Source organism: Neoarius graeffei, chromosome 2, assembly GCF_027579695.1.
Source record: "Neoarius graeffei isolate fNeoGra1 chromosome 2, fNeoGra1.pri, whole genome shotgun sequence".
Taxonomy (NCBI): domain Eukaryota; kingdom Metazoa; phylum Chordata; class Actinopteri; order Siluriformes; family Ariidae; genus Neoarius; species Neoarius graeffei.
This window is the reverse complement of record NC_083570.1, coordinates 10,392,396-10,415,114: the sequence shown is the minus strand read 5'-3', so window position 1 is coordinate 10,415,114 and position 22,719 is coordinate 10,392,396.

The following is a 22,719-nucleotide window of genomic DNA, read 5'->3' as shown; positions in this document are numbered from 1 at the left end:
CTTTTGTTACTTTTTCTACTTCCGCCTCACGCCTCTGCATTTGAGTCATTCCCCTGGTGGCCTAGTGGGGGTTTGCTGGATCATCACACCAACGAACCAGGTTCGAATCCCAGCAAAACCCTAAGAGAATCTCTGTTATGCAACCCTCTCCTGATGCTCATGCTTTCGTACACATTTCTCTTGTGGATACCTCATTTGGAATGCAATATCTGAACTTGAAGCCTGTATTTGGGTACAGTTTTGATATCTCATGCTGTGCAATCCTGACAACAAAGTCCATGTAGATATTAAAAACTGATGGCGATTCTAGGGCACCTTGTCTTGCAGTGAATGTTTGTTTTCATGCCGTCGAGCTATTTTTATGTATTTTATTTTTTAAAAGGACTTGTCTGTAGGTGTGTGTGTTTTATGTTTACAACACATAGGTCTACATTAGCGCACGCGCGCTTATGTGGTTATCTCTGGCCATGCCCCTGCGTGAAAGTTACGCAGTATCACTGTCCTGTCTGTGGTAATAATCAGAACTGGCTCTGTAATGATAATGCGCATGTTCTTCTCTCCCTCTGTGGTCGGATGTGTTGAGCGATGTGAGCGTGGGCCTTGAAGGTAAATTCATCCAAACTGCTGTGACGGAGAGAAAATGGAGGTGGAATAATATACAATGATCAGAGTGTGATTTTAGGAAACACGATGTTTGAATTTATGAATATTGGCAAAATAAATGATCTTAATATGACTGATGAACTGTATAAGTGCAATATCTTTCAGATGGTAGCTGCGACAATGTTAAGTTCAGATAAGTACAATGATTCTTTTTTTATGTATATGCGCGGATTTTTACATTTTACTTCCTCTCACCATATGAAGGAATTTTGTTGAATTGCTTTTTCATCTCTGAGAGATAATTCCTCACTCCATCAAATGAAACATGTTGATGGACAGTAATGATGGATGAGTCGCCACGTCCAGAAGAGACACAGAGAGACTGGAAACGGAGTGGTGTACGAGATGGATGAATGGTCTCAGACCACAGTGCAAGTGATATCAGACAGTGAGTGTTACCTGGAGGAAATGGATGTGATCGTGTGTGTGTGAAAGCTGCTCCAGCTCAGTGACTCTCCTCTGAAGATCAGCAATCTCCTGCTCCAGTTGCTCCAGGAGTCATTCAGCTCGACTCAGTTCAGCCTTCTCCTGATCTCTGATCAGCTCCGTCACCTCCCAGCGCTTTTTCTCCATGGAGCTGATCAGCTCAGTAAAGATCCTCTCACTGTCCTCCACTGCTGTCTGTGCACTGAGCTGTTAGGGGACACATACACACACACACACACACACAAGATTTAAAGCTCATCTATCATTCCCTCTCTTACTGGGACTGTAAATGACTCGTTGTCCATGTTGTGTGTGTTTCTAGGAGCAGCTCTGTCTCTGCTCACTGCTCACCTTTATAGTGTTCACAGCCTGTTTCAGCTCCTGCACCTTCTTCTGCTTCTCCTGGATTCTCTGCTGGGATTTCATCTGCTCCTCCTTTAACTTTAACTCACACTGACAAGAATGAACGAAATGATGTTACATCCTGAGTCAAATACTAACTTTACTAACTGTAAAGTGTTCACTCAAAGACAGGTCGAAGGTGGGAGATTATTAACTGCAATTCAAGTTAAAGATCATCCATATCCTGGCTCTCTCTGAGTGAGGTCAAAGGTACTCAGTATGTGCTTGTAAAGCTGTTCACATCTACAGGATACATGGAACATATTTATTATTTATAAATCAATAGAAGTCATGACATTTTTACACCATATGACCTGAGTAAAGCAGGATTAGAAACAAAATGTCGAAGGATTCAGTCTGAGGCCATTTCTCCTTCTCACCTGTTCTTTGTCTGATGCACCTGACTCGGTGTTGTGTTCACAAAAACAGAATGAGACTTCAGTCATCTTCTTCAGTTTCTCCACCACTTCATCCAGCATGTTGTTTCTGCATAGAACAGGCCTTGTAGTGAAAGTGTCATTCAATAACATATACCAGGACATTTAATGGGGTTCCCCACTATTGCGCACAGGGGCGCGCACACACAATCCCTATAATAGAACGTGGATTAGTTTATATTGCTAATATTAATACAAGCATTGTATTATTTATAGCCTCCTCTAAACATACACACAAACATTCATCATGTTAGCATGCAGCCAGTGCAAATCAACTTCAACTTAGTGGTCACTTTATTAGGTACACTTGTGTCAACACATGCACAGACACACTGAGCATCTCAGCCATTGTCATGTTAGCAGGTATGTATGTATTATTCAACTTAATGGCCACATTATTAGGAACACACGTGTCTGTATAAACACGCACATACGGTACATTTAGCATGCAAAAGGTATGTGAACCGTTAGCATGCCTGCAGGTATCATTCCAGCAGTGACAAATTAACTTCAGCTTAGTGGCCACTTCATTAGGTACACTTGTGTTCGGACACAGACAGACATTTACCATGTTAGTCAGGAGCATGTTAGCATGCTGGCAGGTCGCCATGACAAACTGTCCCTTTTGTCTCATTTCCACAGTGATTGTACAGGATCCCTCAGGACTCTTTACTGGAAAAATTGCAAGCAAAGGTAAAAATGTTTCCCTCCAATCTTCTCCTTTTTGCTTGAGCATTGCTGGTCCGTTTCTTCTTTGACTGCTTGCTTTTGTCGGAACAGCGTCAGGTTTGAGCTTCTCTGTCAAACACTGAGCCCTAAACTCTCCAGCAGATGGGGATTCTTCACAAAGTGACCGGAGCACAGTGGCGTGTTTACCCGCCTGCCAACCCTCTCACTTCACGCCATAGGTCGCGTTAACCGACAATTGTCCGTCATTGACGGATTTTTTTTAGCTATGACGGAAAAATCTGAAGGCCGTCGGTCATTTTGACGGATGTTCACCATTACCATTACCAATAACAATAATAGCCTAATAATAACAATAATAAAACATAATGAAACACACAATTGAAATGATTGGCAAGTTGTGGCAGAGTTTTCTTACATACAGTATACATAGTCTTCACTGCCGTCACTTTTAATCTGAACCGACGTTGCGGCAGTCTTGATGTTCAGTGCATAGGCTACTCATGTATACATTGTAGCCACTGCGCAAGGCTGTTCCCCCCATCGCGCTCCTGACCGCGCTCTGACTTTTCTAACCACTAGCACAGTGAGATGTATTAATGTTTCCCTTCTCTGCAGAAGACACGTCATTTTTGCTATTAAAAAAAAAGAGATGCATTGGGTTGTTTGTGTCGTTTCCCTGCCTGTACAATAGTGCTCATTTAGGCTAGTTGTTTTCTTGTTTTGAAAATGAAACAAATGTCGATTTATTGTATTCTTCCCCAGCAAGCTTAGGAACATCACTGCTCGAATATCTGCTAAACTATCATTTTAATGAGAGCACGGGTAGACAAACTAACATTTAAACATAACTTCGTTTTATTTAAGACCTTCCGTGTCAGGTTCCAGGCTCCGCCAAGCCGCACCACTGGTGCAGAAAGACCGCATGCTGCAGGATTTCCTCCCTATGAAGAGAGTACTAGCAGGGTCGGGAAATCCAACTTTCAGAGGCTCTTGCCGGCTTCTGATCACTTCCCTGGGAGAAATGTTTCCCGACTTCAGAACTTTGGCTGAAGTGGCGCTGGTTATTCCAGTCTCCGGTGTCGCAGCAGAGCGCGGGTTCAGCCTTCAGAATAAAATTAAAACATCAATGAGAAGTCGTCTGTCTGAGGCAAAGACGCAACATTTAATGACAATTGCCTTGGCAGCAGTCTCCATTGACGACTTTGATTATGCACAAGCAAGCTCCCAATTTAAATCCATGCGGGCCAGAAGGAAAGTTTGAGCTCACGCAAACAGGTCAAATTAGATTGTCAACTCAAACGGTTTGTTTGTCTTAAATGACGTCACGCGCCGAGTGGTCATGGAAATAGCCAAACAGAAATTCGCCGCGATCCATGCTAACTTATTTTAATTATTACTTATTAACAATACTTATTGGGACCAGAAGAAAATTACAGAGGGTTTTTTAACATGTAAAGTTTCAAATGTGCATAAAATTAAAACCGTTGCCTATGAGCTTTAAATGACGTCAAGATGATGCCCCCTGGTGGTGAAAGTGCGTATAAGTGAGATGTAAACAAACATTCGGAAATTGGGTAAAACAGTATATTTTAACCTAGGGTGACCAGATTTCCCTAGTCTGAAACCGGGACACTTTTGCGCGCGACCATGCTCGTGCACGCACACCTTTTTTTTACGTAAACATGACACTCAGAGAGGTGCTCTTATCATTTTGTTGAAGCTCACATTTATCACCATCTCACATGAAATAAAACAAACAGGCATTTTGTTATCTAGTAGCATAGTGGTATACAGATCAGTTAAATTATGGTCAGACAACAGATTTTGTAATGGCTGAGAATAGGCCAGGCTATGTCCATAGGCCAAATTTACACTGATTTATTTCACCTGTTTGTGAGAACACCAAGAAGAATGCATATGCACATGTAGGCTATATCTCTAAAATTGTATGCACTATAGCATGAACTTAAAAAGTAGATATGTGACCTCAACATAGCCTAGGTCAGAATCAACCTTACTAACCATTCCCCACAACTGAATGAATAAAGCAAGAAGATGTGTACAAAAGTGAACACTTTAATGGAAGGTGCAACAAGCTGTTCAACACAGCAATATGGCCAAACTGTCAGAATGGTATGTTAAACAGAAACAAAAAAGAGACAAGTGATTTGAGAATATATACTACGGAAGCCGAGAGAGGCCCTTCATATAATCCTTTTTTTTTCTTCACCTTGTTATCTTGAGATAACGACATAATTAATTCAGGATCTCGAGAAAACAACACAACTAATTCGAGATCTTGAGAAAACAAAACCGTTATGCCGAGATCTCAAGAAAACAAAACAATTATTTCATGATCTCGAGTCTGAGAAATGGTTCATTCAGGTGCGCCAAGAGACTTGTGATATGCTGACTTTGGGGCTATTTCTCATTCTGTATAGACGCAACTTTGGTCATTAGAATGTCTGGAATAATCGATCACCTAATAAGGCAATATTTTGATCAGGGGTTGACACAGGGAGAGATTGCATTAAGTCTTTTAATAAGGGATAATTGCAAAATTAGTCCGCGGCACCTCCAGAGAAGACTGGCCCGGCTTCGTCTCTACCGACGAAGATACAGTGATCCAGCTGAGATCATGAAATAATTGTTTACTTTTCTCGAGATCTCGAATTAATTATGTCGTTATCTCGGGATAACAAGGTGAATAAAAAAAAGATTATATGAAGGGCCAAGAGGGGCGACAGCCCGAGGAAAGCCCCCACAGGAGCGCACAGCATTTGCAGCATAGGCTACCCAACTCAGTACAAGAACAAAGCACTTACAGTGTGTGCAGTAGGCTTCGTGCGCATTGTTCTGCACCTCTCGGAGGAAGGGGTAGGTGCCCTGTAAATCTTTGGAAAAGGTACATTTTCTTTTTGGCATAGTTGCTGTGGCATTACTGCTGCTAGCTGCTAGACAAAGAACATTCGTGCCAGTTAATGTTTATTTTATTGTTGCATGGCAACACGTTCTGTGGTCTGGAATAATGTGGCTAAATAAACACCCATGCCACAGGGCCAGGGGGCAGTAACCAGGAAAGTTTGCGATTCCTGTCAATTCATCAAAATAGTAAATGCAGACATTTCTCCGCTAATGATTCCCATGCTGCTCAGTCGCAAATGTCGCGAGTGGCAAAAACCGGGACATATCCGTGTCCCGACAGACTTTTGTCGGGACTCGGGACACACAACCCCAAATCGGGACTGTCCCGGTAACCGGGACGTCTGGTCACCCTATTTTAACCGTTTTATTCAATTTTAGGGTGCAAATTAAATGCTAGGAAATTTGAATTCGCTTTTTGGGTCGTTCTTCCATACATTAAAGTTGATATTCTACGTTTCACCTCCGACCCTTGTCTATGACCTTGAAAGGATGTGTGGTAACCCGACTAACAAGCTAACTCCCCAACACTAGTGTTAATTAGCAAGCACTGGTTAGTGTACAATAATGTGTTTTCAGATAGTGTCTTCATCATTTGTAAGTTTAAAATACTTTAAACATTATTTTGTATGAGCACTCCATAAAAACTATCATGTTTAAATACCACTTTTCCACTTGCAGGTCTAGTTTAAACATTTTTGTTTGATTGTTTTTCAGTCAGTTTTTGTGAACAGAAGACTACATCGTTGTCACTGCAGAACCCGATCCAGACTTGAGGCGAACCATATTTGGTTGACTCAGCCAGAATTGCAGCAGGAGGGTGGCCGGTTCCTTTCTGCACACTCGCACACAATTTAGAGTCGCCAGTTAACCTACTGCATGTCTTTGGACTGTGGGGGAAACCAGAGCACCCAGAGGGAACCCACACAGGCACGGGGAGAACATGCAAACTCCACACCAAAAGGCCCTCGTTGGCCAAGAGGTTCAATTCCGGAATGTTCTTGCTGTGAGGCGAACAGTGATGACCACTACACCACTGTGCCGCCCCAAATATAAACCTTGCCTAATATTAACTAAGCAAAAAATAACTGCATGTGGACTGATGAGAGAATGGAGCCATTAAAAAGTGATCAGTGAAGGGAAATCGCCAGATGCAGCTTTGCTTCTCACTTTGTTGCTGGACCCATACAGGAACATCATTAACGACTTTAATTTACAATTTATTTCTGAATTCACTGTCAGTCATTCAGGTTTTCACACTTTAAAAAAAAAAATAGGTACCCTCTGGGTCCATGTGGCTACTGCTTATAAATAAAATTGTTTTCTGATCCCATGTCCAGCCAGTAAATATCGCATATATATTTACTCTATGAGGCAGTAGCGACAAGAATGAAGTGTAATCCAAAAATGAACAATTTAAAAATCACAGAAGTAAAATATACCAAGTGTCTGTACTTTTATATCAGGGGTTCTCAACCTTTTCTGCTTTAAGGCCCACCTATTCATACTTGGAATGACTCGAGGCCCATGTACCAGAAGCCATCATAAACCCATGCATGCAAGTCACTCTCAGTCAAAAGGGATTAATGATCCAAAAGTGAAGTCTGGTCCATTAACACAAGAACTTATTGCCATGTTTGTGTTTAGCAAACAAGCAACTTATTAAAACCATGAAGTACACTCAAAAGAAGTGGATATAGAAACCACTCAATGGGATTAAATCCTTACACGCTAACAAAGAAGGATTTTTCCTATGAAAGAAAAATTTACTCGTTAAATTTAACGAGGAGAATAAATCTTGATCTTTTAGTAGCCATAACTAAATACAGAGACAATAGTTATGCACACTATTAATTAACTTCATGTGAAGATAATTCACAGATAATCAACAGATTTAAGGGTTTTTTTAAATATTGTGTATATTTTTAGTCTTTTGTATTTATAATTATTTCTATCTGTACATGCATGACCCCACCAGCTCTGCTGATCAACTTATGTTTAAATAAAGTTATTCATTCATTCATTACAAGTCAGAAAATTATCTATTCATTGAGTTCCTTGACATCTCAAACTACCTGGTGCTGCAGACATCGTTCTACATGGAGACACAGATGAAAACCCGGAAGAGCCTGGAGATGTACAACTTTTTACATGTGTCTGGGTTAAAGACCTGGGGATCAGGACACTACAAGATAGACGGCAGTAGACGGATCTAAGTGCAGGAAGAGCGTTTATTAGCAGGCATGATATTTACAAATGCAAAACAGAAAGCAGAGTATTTAAACAGGGTTATAAACATGACTAGAAACAAAGGTGACCGTGATAATGATGATACTTCGCAAAGCCTCTGTAAAACCAGCATCTGTATCTGTGCGTGCTCATTTGCACTCAGTATCAGGTGTTTCCGATAACGACTGGGTCCCAAGCGTGTGCACAACGCGCTCCATGAGCGAGCGGGATCGCTCGAGCTGCGCCAGGCTCAAGCACACAAAGGCGTGACAGTCAAGTGTTCACTTACTGTGTGACCACAACTTTTATCTCACATGTATATCGCCACCAAAATGCTTCATTTTCATCAATAACCCATTGCAAAGCATTGCGAGCTGTAGAGTGACTGTAGTTTAATGAGGCGGATGTGACATCGGATGCGACCCAGCAGTTGTACCCTACTATGAGTAACCATTAGCTTCAACTTGAAAAAAAAAAATTCGTGGCCCACTAGGTTGTGCTTCGCAGCCCAGCGGTTGATAAACACTGCTTTTATTATTCTACTCTTACCTCTTAGAGTTTTTGAAACTGAAACCTCTGAACTGAGGCGGACATACACACACTGTTGCCATGGCCCAAACTCTTATTTCCCGGAAAAGGCCCGGCGCTAGAGCTCAGTGGTCTCAATACTCTTTTCGACAACTTCCCGTAACAACTCGGAAGTGTGTCACGTCTATGTCACACATGGGACCACTGGCCGAGGAAAGGGGCACAACCTGGAGTATGTTTTAAAATAGGAATGCACTTTTCCTCGATAATAAGCATAAGCATGTCTGAAAGCGATTTCTTTAGTCTCGTCCATTTATTTTGAATGGTGAGCCGAATTGTATACACTCACCGGCCATTTTAATAGGAACACCTGCATGCGCATGATCAGTACGCTATTGTTACACTCATTCTTATATTCTTACAACACGATGACATAGTGGCTCCTGCCTCTATATGAGACAGTAGCCACAAAAAGGTACACTGTACTAAAATATCATTTGTGTTTAAAGTCTTGTTTCTTTTGGATAAAAAGACATTCAAGTGATACTTCCTTTACAATCAGATGTAATTTCATGGTCCATTCTGTGAGTTCTTGCTTTCCCTGATCTTGGGTTGCTTGTTTGCGGTGCTTCACTGGGATGAACCCCCGAGAGGGGAACAAAGGCCAGTCGTGGAAAGAAGGTGTCTAAAAAAACAAGCAAATGGTCCAAAAGAAGATGCAGATAGTAAATCCACACGTCGCCACTCGATTAAAAACCCTGATGGATTTTGAGTGGCACTTTATAAACATTAGTTCAGTGTCCCTTCATGTTTGAAACGTTTCTCAGCCCTTTGATTGTTTCATTCCTCTCTCTACTCAGTTTTCATTCTTGTCTATATCTCCTGCAGTGAGCGTGAGACACCAGGGACACCCGTATACCAATCCACAGCGTAACGCCATTTGGAGGGATTACAAGCTGTTCTGTTGATGAAGAACTTGATATGAAGTAACTCAGAATATTATTGATAAGTTACTATTACAAGCAGCTTTCTTTCTTCTGCCTTTCAGGAGATTCATTTCAGTCTCTTAGCAATGTTAAAATGACCCAAAGGTAAAATGACCTGTGTCAGTGTGGGTTTCCTTCTGGTTCTCCAGTGTTCTCCTACTTCTCAAAGACACATCTAATGACTGATTGAAGTGACTCAGGATCTCTGATCTACCAACTTCATTTCTATCTCAACAATCTGTTCATGAGAAAGAATTCTTCATCGACCTAGAATAATGTTCTTGATAAAACATGATGTCAGAAATAAAACAGGATAAGGCATGTGACCCAACACAAAGTGGATTAGTTTCTATTAACAGCATGTCATGGAGACAGGGATTAAAGCAAAAAAAAAATCCTGAGCCTGAACTTTTTAGACTCATGCAAGCGACTCTATTCACCATTTGGCCGGTCGGTTGGAAGAGATGGCACACAATATAGGCCTATATATATGTTTTATGTGGTTGCAGGGGTCGTAATATACGACATGAACACATTCACAGGGTCAAAAAGATTGCATGAATGATTGCAGACTAAGTTTGACTTTTGAAAATGCAATACCAAAAACGGCCAGTAGATGGCAAAAGTGCACCTCACCAAAATATGCTACATGTAGCATTTAGGATTTCTTTTGATATCAAGTTTTGCTGCTAAGCTTTGTCCTTTACAGGTTACAAATTGACCTACAATCACAAGGTGAACTGTTACAAGGGTATGTGAAATTCAGTCTAGCATTGGAAAAATAAAATCTTTGTAACCATTTAATTTAGGGTACATTAAAAGGACAGTGGTTTACTTTTTAAACAGTTTTTTTATTTGAAATGGACATTTTACTTAATGCAATTTTGTCTTCCGCTATTTTTTTACACAGATCGACCAGGGGTTGCGCGAGCGTGAAGGAGAGGTCATGTTCTGCGAGAAATGCGCACACCCGTATTTTCAAGTCTGTCATGGTCCTACCTGTGGGCTTCTCTCTTCAGGTAACATCTCCACTCAGCATTACTGGCCACGCCCACACTCACTTCCTCTTATTAACTTTCAGTGACTGTCATTGGCTGTTGCCAATCACCTGCTTCCCCCCTGTGTGTATTTAAGCTGCAGTTCTCTCAAGCCTCAGTGTCAGATCGTCTGCAACTCTCAGCCTGATAACCTGCTCTGTGTTCCTACTACTCTGTCTGCTCTCCAGCCCCGGTACCCTGACCTGCCTTCTGTTCCGTTTGACTCTGTCTGCTCTCCAGCCCCGGTAACCTGATCTGCCTTCTGTCCCCTATCTTGCTACCTGATTTGTGACTCTGTGTTCCAGTTTGCTCTCTAACTCCTGCCTGCTGAGGGACTGCTTGCTTGGAAACTGCCTGAAACCCATGTTCTGTTAGTCTACAGCCACAGCTCTCTGACTATGCCAGATCCTGTCAGATCTCAGAAGCTAAGCAGGGCTAGGCCTGGTCAGTACTTGGATGGGATACCTCAGATGTCACCACCAGCCATCCCTGCCTCTCAGTTCTCCTGCCTCTGGACTTTACACATTCTCCCAACTCCCTATTATTAATAAACTGTAGCTTGAGTGCATTTGATCTCCTCTCCTGTCTGTTTCATGACAGAATGATCTGACCACACATGGAGTCAGTGCCCGAACCCTCTGCCCTAGACCAGCTGCAGCGCACTGAGGGAGATGTCAGTTGGATGTCTGCCGACACTGCAGCCCTGATCCAGCTTGGTCAGCAACAGCGACTGGACCAAGCACTCCAGCTGCTCACGTTCTAGTACCCACTGCTCCTCTGAGTCAACCACTGCCGCCCCTCGTTGCATCAGCCCCTGTCATACCTGCCACTGACGTGCCAGCTCCAGGAGGTGCTCCTGCTGCACTCGGCAGTCTGGAGCATTTTGATGGTGACCCCTCCCAAGTCTGTGCTTTCCTGACCAGCTGCCAGCTGCTGTTCGACCTGCAGCCCAGAACCTTTGCGTCAGAGGCAGCGAAGGTGGCCTTCATCATCACTCATCTGACTGGTCACGCCCACCTGTGGGGGACAGCAGAGTATGAACGCCGGACACCGGCGTGTGCTTCCTTCTCCTTGTTTTCAGCAGAAATGACTAAGGTCTTCGACCTGGGCTCATCGTCAGCAGAGGCATCCAGAGGACTGTTGCGTATTCGCCAAGGCAGACAAACAGTGGCTGACTACTCAGTCGACTTCCGGAAGTGGAACATGCAGGCGCTGGTGGACACCTTTCTGCACAGCCTGGCCGACTACATGAAGGACGAACTGGTCTCGTATGAACAACCATCGACACTCGATGAGGCCGTTGCCCTGGCCGTCCACATAGACCGCCGGGTCCAGACCCGTCGACGAGAGAGGGCCCGCCAGGCTCAGTCAGTCACCAGCGCACGGATTAACCCAGCCCCTGCTACGTCTCCTGCTGTTTCTCCTCCGAGCCTTCCGGACCAGTCAGAGCCCATGGAGATCGGCCGTGCTTCCCTCAGCCCGGCAGAGCGCCAGCGTCGGATCACCTCCAATCTGTGCCTGTACTGTGGGGGTGACGGTCACTGTGCTGCCTCTTGCCCAGTAAAAGCGACGAGCTCACCGGACATAGGAGGGGCCCGGCTGGGTTCAATGACCATCCAGTCCTCCACCAGCCAGAAACCTATGCTCCAAGTCTGCCTTCATCTGTTGGATTCCACCCACACCCTGGCAGCCCTGGTGGACTCCGGGGCCGAGGCTAACATCATGGACACTGAGCTTGTGCGCCAGTTGGACCTGCGAAGCCACCTCCTATCCTCTCCCATTCCAGCCAGGGCACTGGATGGCCATCTCCTTGGCACCGTCACCTGCCTCACTGCCCCTGTTCCGATGACCCTGTCAGGCAACCACCACAAAACCATCCAATTTCACCTGCTCCGTTCCCCCAGCCAACCTCTCATCCTGGGCTATCCATGGCTCCGCCAGCACAGTCCTCACCTCGACTGGGCCACTGGAGAGATAAAAGAATGGGGCAAGGACTGCCATCGGACCTGCTTACGAGCCGCCATCCTAAACACCCGTACTCCACCTGCCAGCTCTGCCCCCGACCTCACTAATGTCCCAGCGTGTTATCACAGCCTTCGGGAGGTATTCATTAAAACCAAGGCCACTTCCTTGCCTCCTCACCGGCCCTATGACTGCGCCATTGATCTCCTCCCAGGCATTGCGCCACCCAAGGGTCGTCTCTACTCTTTGTCCGCCCCGGAAAGGAGGGCAATGGAGACCTACATCAGTGACTCTCTGGCTGCCGGCCTCATCCGTCCATCCTCTTCGCCCGCCGGCGCTGGGTTCTTCTTCGTGGGAAAGAAGGATGGGTCCCTGCACCCCTGCATCGATTACAGGGGTCTCAATGACATCACCGCCAAGAACTGATACCCTCTCCCACTGCTTACCTCCGCCTTCGAGCTGTTCCAGGGAGCCACGGTCTTCACGAAACTCGATCTCCGGAATGCCTACCACCTGGTTCGGATAAGGGAGGGAGACGAGTGGAAGACCGTGTTCAACACCCCCACCGGTCACTATGAATACTGGGTGATGCCGTTTGGCCTTACCAACGTGCCAGCGGTATTCCAGGCTCTGGTGAATGATGTCCTGCGAGATATGTTGAACAAGTTCATGTTCGTTTACCTCGACGACATCCTGATCTTTTCTAAAACCCTGTCCGAACACACCCAGCATGTCCAGCAAGTGCTCCATTGTCTCCTGGAAAACTCCCTCTTTGTCAAGGCAGAGAAGTGTGAGTTTCATGCCAAGTCTGTGGGGTTCCTGGGGTACATCGTGGCAGAAGGGAGCATCCAGATGGACCCTGCCAAAATCTCTGCAGTTACTTCATGGCCAGTACCAGAGACCAGGAAGCAGCTTCAGCAGTTCCTGGGCTTCGCAGATTTCTACAGGAAATTCATTCGTAATTACAGCACCTTTGCGTCACCCCTCACCGCCTTGACCAGCACCATACAGCCCTTCACCTGGACTCTGGCCGCCAACGAAGTCTTTGCCACCCTCAAGGCTCGGTTCACCACTGCTCCCGTCCTCCGGCTGCCTGATGAGGAGCTGCAATTCATCGTTGAGGTGGACGCCTCGGATGTGGGAGTCGGGGCAGTGCTCTCACAGAGGTCTGCGGATGACAACAAGCTCCGCCCCTGTGCGTTCTTCTCCCGCCGGCTGTCGCCGGCCGAATGCAATTACGACGTCGGCAGTCGGGAACTGCTGGCAGTAAAGCTCGCCCTGGAGGAATGGCGCCACTGGCTGGAAGGGTGCGTAGTCCCATTCCTGGTCTGGACAGACCATAAGAATCTAGAGTACATCCGCACCGCCAAACGACTCAACCCCAGACAGGCCCGCTGGGCTCTTTTTTCACCCAATTCAATTTCACCCTTTCGTACCGACCCGGATCTCGCAACACCAAGCCTGATGCACTCTCCCGCCAGTTCCAGAAGGGTGATGCCCCCTCCAAGGACCCGGCTCCCATCCTACCTGACCCCTGTATCGTTGCTACGCTGACCTGGGACATCGAAGAACGAGTGCGGGAAGCCCTCCATGACCAACCCAGCCCCAGTGCATGCCCTGCAAGTCGCCTCTTCATTCCTGAAGACCTGCGATCCCAGGTTATACAATGGGAACACAACTCCCGTCTAGCCTGCCACCATGGTTCCACTCGCACCTACCACCTGTTCGCCCAACGGTTCTGGTGGCCTACTATGAGCAGGGATGTGTGAGACTTTGTCCGAGCCTGCCCTACCTGTAACCAAAATAAGTCCTCCAGCTGACCTCCTGCCGGTTTGCTCCAGCCTCTGCCCGTGCGACCCTGGTCCCACATCTCCCTGGGTTTTGTTACAGGTCTACCCCCTTCTAACAGGATGACAGTCATACTCACCATCGTGGACCGCTTTAGCAAGATGGCACACTTTGTTCCCCTCCCTTAACTACCGTCAGCCAAGGAGACTGCCCAGATCGTCTTGCAACATGTCTTCCGCATCCATGGGCTGCCCAAGGACATCGTTTCGGACCGGGGGCCGCAATTCGCCTCCTCTTTTTGGAAGGAGTTCTGTCACCTACTCGGGGCCACCGCCAGCCTCACCTCCGGATTCCGACCCCAGTCCAATGGCCAGAGGTGGAAAAACTGGATTGACAAAGTAAAAGTCCTGTTAAGGTTTTCCTTCTGCCTGTGCTCTCAACACAGGTGATTTCACCAATTAGCTCATCAACCTGTCTTAGGGGATGTGGTAATTAGGATCAGCTGGTTCATTGAATTGGCTGGAGCAAAAATGTGGCAGGGTTTTTACTTTCTGCACCCGGGTTTTTCCACCTCTGCCAATGGCCAGTCTGAGCGGACTAACCAGGAGTTGGAGAAGGCACTTCGGTGCATGGTGTCACACAACCCTAGGGCCTGGTGCGAGCACCTGCTGTGGGTGGAATACTCTCACAACTCCCTCACCAGCTCAGCCACCGGGCTGTCCCCATTCCACTGCGTGTATGGCTACCAACCACCCCTGTTCCCCAGCCAGGAGGGAGAGGTCACCTGCCCAGCGGCCCTCACCTATGCATGCCGATGCCGCCGCACCTGGTCTCAAGCCAGCGCTGCACTCCTCAAGTCAGTCACCAGCAACTCTACTGGTGCCAACCGGCGGAGGACGCCTGCGCCCACCTACCGGGTGGGCCAGAAGGTGTGGCTATCTGCCAAGGACCTGCCCCTCCAGGTGGAGTCTCGTAAGCTAGCACCTCGGTTCGTTGGACCATTCCCTATCCAGAGGATAATCAGCAAGTGTGCTGTCCGGCTCCGACTGCCCAAATCCATGAGAGTGCACCCCACCTTCCATGTCTCTAAGATCAAGCCAGTGCAGGAGACCCCGCTGGTCCCAGCTGCACCTCCTCCTCGTCTCATCGACGGTGGCCCGGTCTACTTCGTCCGGCGACTGCTGAAGTCACGACGCAGGGGCAGGGGCCTCCAATACCTGGTGGATTGGGAGGGCTATGGTCCTGAGGAGAGGATGTGGGTTCCCACTGGTAGGATTCTGGATCCGGCCCTCAATGCCGACTTCCATCGGCTACACCCTGACCAGCCTTCCATCCGACGGGGCCGACGTAGGGGTTCTCACCAGGCGGATCCACTTCCGGACCCTGCTCCGGCTCCAGAGCCTGACACTGAACCAGATCCTGAGGTCTTGGACTCTGACCGGTCAGAGGAGTTCTAACCCTCTACCGGTATTCCCCCTCCTCCCGCCCGTCTTGGTGGATCTGTGGCTAAGGACTTCTGGAGCCGTCCCTTGAGGGGGGGGTTCTGTCATGGTCCTACCTGTGGGCTTCTCTCTTCAGGTAACATCTCCACTTAGCATTACCGGCCACGCCCGCACTCACTTCCTCTTATTAACTTTCAGTGACTGTCATTGGCTGTTGCCGATCACCTGCTTCCCCCCTGTGTGTATTTAAGCTGCAGTCCTCCCAAGCTTCTGTGTCAGATTGTCTGCAACTCTCAGCCTGATAACCTGCTCTGTGTTCCTACTACTCTGTCTGCTCTCCAGCCCCGGTACCCTGACCTACCTTCTGTTCCGTTTGACTCTGTCTGCTCTCCAGCCCCGGTAACCTGATCTGCCTTCTGTCCCCTATCTTGCTACCTGATTTGTGACTCTGTGTTCCAGTTTGCTCTCTAACTCCTGCCTGCTGAGGGACTGCTTGCTTGGAGACTGCCTGAAACCCATGTTCTGTTAGCCTACAGCCCCAGCTCTCTGGCTATGCCAGATCTCAGTTGCTAAGCAGAATTGGGCCTGGTCAGTATTTGGATGGGAGACCTCAGATGTCACCACCAGCCATCCCTGCCTCTTAGTTCTCCTGCCTCTGGACTTCACCCACACACATTCTCCCTTTTCCCCTATTATTAATAAATTGTGGTTTGAGCGCATTTGATCTCCTCTCCTGTCTGTTTCATGACAAAGTCACACATACGGTCAGTTATGGATGCTGGTACATCAGATGTTGTTGTTGCTCCTGGTAAGCGCATCGTGTGTGGGACAGCGCGAACAGCTGCTCTGTGAGCAGGGTCTGACTCGTGTCTAGGAAGAACCTTTTTGCAGCTGGATGCATATATGAGCTTCTTGGAGCACAGCGTGCAGAAGCAAGCGCCTGGCTCCCTCAACTTCCTACACCAACTGCTAAATGGCTTGCCATCTCATCCAATCTCCTTCAGCCATGCCCAGCGCCATTTATTCTTCAGATCTTTATCTATGACGAGGGTATTTTCCCCTGGCTTCATATACTGCATTGTCCTCACTCCATGAAATGCCGCTCTCTCGACTCTGAAGTTGTTCGAGGCACATTGTGTTAAGACCCGCCCTGTTTTACTTCTGATTGGCTAATACTGTTAGTTTCAGAACCGGAGAGTTGCGCTTCTTTCCTATCATTGGCAGAGAACGAACACACTCGAAAGCCATGGGGTTCGAGGCACTCGTGAAGGCTGGAGTGCTCATACTGAGTGAAATGAAGATTATGTTAAATAAAGATCCACTTTTGTGATTTCTATTAGCAATAAACAATGCAAAATCAATAAAATACAGTTTTCCTTCCTGACAGCTGCATCCTCCTCACTTTTAAAATGGCTCCAACATTCTTTAGGGATGAAGATCAGTTTAAAGATGTTACAAGGAAAAAGCTGTTCAAGTGAAACAATTGCAATTTATCAACAAGGCTGAAAGTTGTGCTTGAGGTGTCAGTAGGTGGAAAAGTCCAGAAAATTAAGATCCATTCTGTGAGTATTTCATGAAATTTATCCTAATCAGTGCGGCTACATGGGTTATATTTCTGCACTGAAGGGAGATGAAATGGTTAATAGAGGAGTGTTCATGACCTCTCTGTGTTTGTGCTCCTCCTCTCTCTATCACTCTCTCTCTCTCTTTCACACACACACAACCAGGAAGTAACTTGTCATTTCAGAGAAAACAAACTGTTCTCTCTCTCTCTGTGTGAGTTCAGGAAAATGGCCGAGGCCAGTATTTCAGTAGATCAGGACCAGTTCATGTGTCCAGTGTGTCTGGATCTCCTGAAGGATCCGGTGACTATCTCCTGTGGTCACAGTTTCTGTAAGGTGTGTATTAATGGCTGCTGGGATCAGGAGGATCAGAAGGGCGTCTACAGCTGTCCTCAGTGCAGAGACACTTTCACGACAAGGCCTGTTCTACGCAGAAACAACATGCTGGATGAAGTGGTGGAGAAAGTGAAGAAGAAGACTGAAGTCCAAGCTGCTTCTCCTGCTCACTGTTACGCTGGACCTGGAGGTGTGGAGTGTGATTTCTGCCCTGGGAGAAAACACAAAGCCATCAAGTCCTGCCTGATGTGTTTGGCTTCATTTTGTGAAATTCATCTGAAACCTCACTATGAAGTTTCTTCATGGAAAAAACACACATTAATTGAAGCCTCAGCAAAACTCCAAGAGAAGATCTGCTCTGAACATGATGAAGTGCTGAAAATCTACTGTCGTACTGATCAAATATGTATTTGCTCTTTGTGCATGTTGGAGAAACATAAAGACCATGATGCTGTTTCAGTTGCAACAGAAAGAGCTGAGAAACAGGTGAGAACTAGAAATCTTTCCAGAATTAAATCATCTTAATTATAGCTTCCCATCTAGAAACAGGTGCTTTAGTCAGTGATATGATTTGAACTTTAATTTCAATGTGTGTCTCAATCAGAAGGATTCTGTAAAAGCTGATTAAAATTGTCTGTGCTCTGGTGAACAGAGTGTTAAATTTATCTTCATTGATGGTCATAATCTGGTTAGGGATGGGTTTCCTGATAACATTGCCCTTTAGACCTAAAGAGAGAGTTGAGAGACTCTCTTAAGGAATGAACGTTTTCTCTGTGTGTGGTTTTAGACTGGTACCAAAATTCAAAAAAGTGCTTATTTAAGGAGTTAAAGGCATTTTTGAGACAAAGTCGGCAAACAGTCTTATTTTGTCAATTTGGGTGTGCCAAATTCAAATCTGCAATATGCCGAGCTCTATCTGACCTCTGTTGACCTCTAGAGGTCATTGAACTTTGGGCCTGTAAACGTCTCAGCTGAACCCAGTTTCTCAGCTTTCTAAGGAATGAAATGTACTAAAATGATTAATGAAGTTAGCAAATGGCCTTGTTTGTTAAATGTTTGGGTGCTGAATTCATTTTTCATTTGTAAAACGACATATGACCTCTGATAACCTCAAGGTCATTAAACTTGGCCTATAGGCCTATGCATTTAATGGCATTTTTAACCTGACTTTACTCCCCCAAAAAGAATATGAACAGACAAAAAACAAATAGAAAGGAACAAATACAACATTAAATGCCAGTCCATGTACATGTGACTTACTTTTCACAATGAGAATGCCTAGGCGATCACCTTACATAACATTGCATTACATTTAGCGGTTATTGTTTATACAAAGCAACTGAAAAAAGGACAGATTCAGCAGCATACAAAATGTGGGGGCATACAACAGGGTATACAGGTTAATCAGGGTTAGTATATATGAGAGTTTTTTTCTTTGTTGCTTGTTTTTTGTAAAGGCTTTACCCCGTTTAAAACAAAACAAACAACAAAGAAAAAAACTCTCATATATACTAACCCCCCCGGCTGGCTACTTATTTGTCATGGCTGGCTAGTATGAGCCTTAGTGGAAAGCCGGTATAACGTTCACGAGGGGTTAACAATGTCGGTTTATTGGGCTGACCTAATGTTTTTATTTTACCTTTCCAGTGATCTTTGCAGAATGGATTGTTGACCATCATTGATGAAATCTCTTTTCTCTAACCGGCGTTTCAATCCCCGACTCGCTCTAGCCACCTGACCTCTGGCTGCACCGCTGCACTCAAGTCAGAGACGCAAAGGAGGAAGGGGAGGGGGTGAAGAGGGCAGAGCCACACGCTCTGGAAGAGGGGCAGGGGGATTGGGCAAAGCGTTCCATTCTGGCTTTGAGTTTTCTCACAGATCAGCGGTATCAACTTCAGCGAGAACTGGACTGAAATGTGAGTTCGGACGATATGCGTACTTTTTAATGTGAAAACGTACAGTCGTACAATGAGGTAAAAATTCGTAGCGGCTACGCAAGATGCGTACAGGTTGGCAGGTATGTATCTGAGCACAGAATACACAGAACCTTTCCCGGCACGTCCACTTTTCAGATATGTTCCGTCAGGCACGTCATCACAGTTTGTGTCCCTATCTGCACGGTAACGCTACTATTGAGCCATGCCCATCGGAAGCAGTTTTTTATCCCATTCGATTTATCGATTTCCCTGGCACGATCCTCATTTTTGCGGTCCAAAACTTTCACCATATTGGCGAAGTAACTTTGAAAACTAACCAAAATAACTAGAACTTAAGAAGTGATCCAAACCGTGTATGTATAGCTTGTTTCTCCGTGAATTGTAGAAGTGAGATGAAACTAGCGCCAAAACGTTGCCAGAAATCATCGTGAGTTGTTGTTAGCATAAACATTGAAGAAAGCAATGACGATTTCCGTTATCACAGCTGCAACTAATTTTGCGATGAGCGTTGCCGAAAGATGCTGGCGGTCGGTCCTGCCTGCTTGTGCCACCACAAGCCTCACCTCGCGCCCCCCCCCCCCCGAAATTTTCTCAACGGATTTACATGTTTCACAAAAATGACATTTTCAGCAGGAAAAACTCGGAATTCCGCAGATCCGCGGAAAATTCTCATCCCTGAATGTTAATCACTCGCCTAATGGAGCTAAATTTGATTAAAATATAGTGATATAAATGTGACATTCTGATATCCATACGTAATTCCATGCTGAAATATATTCTGTTATATATATATAACAGAGCTGGACAAAGAACCCAACTTCATTACTTAAGGCAAAGTACAGATCCCACAGGGCAAATGTTACTCCGATACAAGTGAAAGTTGGACAGTCAAATTTTTTCTTCAGTTAAAGTACTGCAGTATTTGCTTTTAAAAATCCTTAAGTATTAAAAGTACATTTTCTGTCAATGCATTGTTGTATTATAGCCACAACGCTTACAAAACCTAATGCCTCTGAAACACCTGACTGGATTTACTGACTCTGTAGCAGCCCTCGGAACCGAAATGAAGAGGAGTCTCAAAAACGGGTGCAATAATGTTTATTGCTGCTCTTCCAGCACCGTAAAACTAAAAGTATGATACAAATAAAGCAGTAAATAAAAATTAGGGTGACCAGACGTCCCGGTTTTACCGGGACAGTCCCAATTTGGGGTTGTGTGTCCCGAGTCCCGACAAAAGTCTGTCGGGACACGGATATGTCCCGGTTTTCGCCACTCGCGACATTTGCGACTGAGCAGCGTGGGCAGGGGCGCCGCTAGGGGGAGAAAGTTAGGATGATTCTAAGGGCCTGGCACTGACAGGGGGGCCTGTGAGGGATATTAATATTATTTTAATAGTATTGCCTTGTGTAAGTTTTTGAAATATTTCATTTCGGGCGGCACGGTGGTGTAGTGGTTAGCACTGTCGCCTCACAACAAGAAGGTCCGAGTTTGAGCCCCGTGGCCGGCGAGGGCCTTTCTGTGTGGAGTTTGCATGTTGTCCGCGTGGGTTTCCTCCGGGTGCTCCGGTTTCCCCCACAGTCCAAAGACATGCAGGTTAGGTTAACTGGTGACTCTAAATTGACCGTAGGTGTAAATGTGAGTGTGAATGGTTGTCTGTATCTATGTGTCAGCCCTGTGATGACCTGGCAACTTGTCCAGGGTGTACCCTGCCTTTCGCCCGTAGTCAGCTGGGATAGGCTCCAGCTTGCCTGCGACCCTGTAGAACAGGATAAAGCGGCTAGAGATGATGAGATGAGATATTTAATTTCATCTGTTAAAATATGCAAATTATACATGGTTATGATTTGCTATAACATTTTTCTTGAATTATTTATGATATTGTCATTTCACCCCTCCACCCTTTTTACTAATGGTACAGTCTGATTCTGGGCGTGGGACACGTGAAATGTGTAGCTCCATGTGTGCACAGCGCCGCTATTAGCACAGCTTAGAGCAGCTGGCAGTTTTTCTATGTGCGCAACAGAGGTGAACATTCTAGAAGTTGCTAAGCAGGAGCAGGTGTGATGAATTATGAAGTCCGGATATCACACTGTGTGTGAAAAAAAAAATCACCTTTTTTCATAGGTATCTTTATTATATAATTAAGTCTAGATGTTTTGCCATTGTTCATGTGTGGATTTGTTGATATTGTTAAGTATTTAACTTTAATATTTTGCACATTAGCTGTGGTCAGAGATATCATTGCTATTGTTCATGTGTGGATTTATTGATACTGTTGCTAAGAATTTAACTTGAATATTTGAATATTTGCTGTGTTTTCTAATAAATGTGTGATGCCTAAAAGAAACCAAAAACACTTAGTGGATTTCTTGCAGTGCACTATGTAATTGTATCAAAAAACTAGTGTAGTTATTCATCAAGGCATACATTTGATCACATACAATAAGTGTCAAATGTATCTGAGCATCAGGGTTTCCCACACTTGAAAGGGAAGGACTCGGACACAGGATTCCACTCGTCTTGTATTTTATTGGTTTTCAGTGGAACTGACGTTATAGTAGAATTGTGGTAGTAGTGGGTTTTTTCCAGAAGAAAAGGTAGAAGTAGAACCAGGATCAGAAGTAGAATCAGAAGTAGAATCAGAAGTAGAAGCCATGGAGGTGAACGAAGAGATTGAGGCCGCCTACATGGCAGAAGCAGCCGCTGTAGAGGACCTGGGCGCCAAGAAGAAAGCCGACCTGGAGAAGATAGAGGCATACTGTAAGCAGAGGACTAAAGAAGCAAAGCTCCTAATTCAACAAACACTCTGGGAATCATATGGGGAGAAAGAGCTGCCCCTTGCCTTATACATCGCTGAAGCTGACTGCAAGAACGTCTCCTCTGCCCAGCTCGACGTGACTCTGGAGGCATATGAGTTCATGTTGAAGCACTTCGAGACGTTAGTGCTGAAGGCAAAAGAAGCGCACCGTGACTGGAACTGCTGGGCTCCCACTGCAGAACAAAGAGACTTTGATCACCGCATGACAGAGCTCGAAGTGCAACTTCCTCAGCTGGTGTCGCGCAAGGCCGCCTTCATCAAAGCTGCAAAAATCAAGACAGACTCTGAAGAGCCCACTGTCCACCGTACAGCTCCAGTGCCAGCAATAAAGCTGAAAGCCACAGCCCTTCCAAAGTTTGCTGGCAACCAGTGAAGTTACTACAGGTGGAAGTGTTAGGGTTTTGCTGGGATTTGAACCTGGTTTGTTGGTGCGATAATCCAGCAAACCCCCACTAGGCCACCAGGGGGATGACTCAAATGCAGAGGCGTGAGGCAGAAGTAGAAAAAGTATCAAAAGGTTTATTTATACTATATACAATATTTACAATCCGATG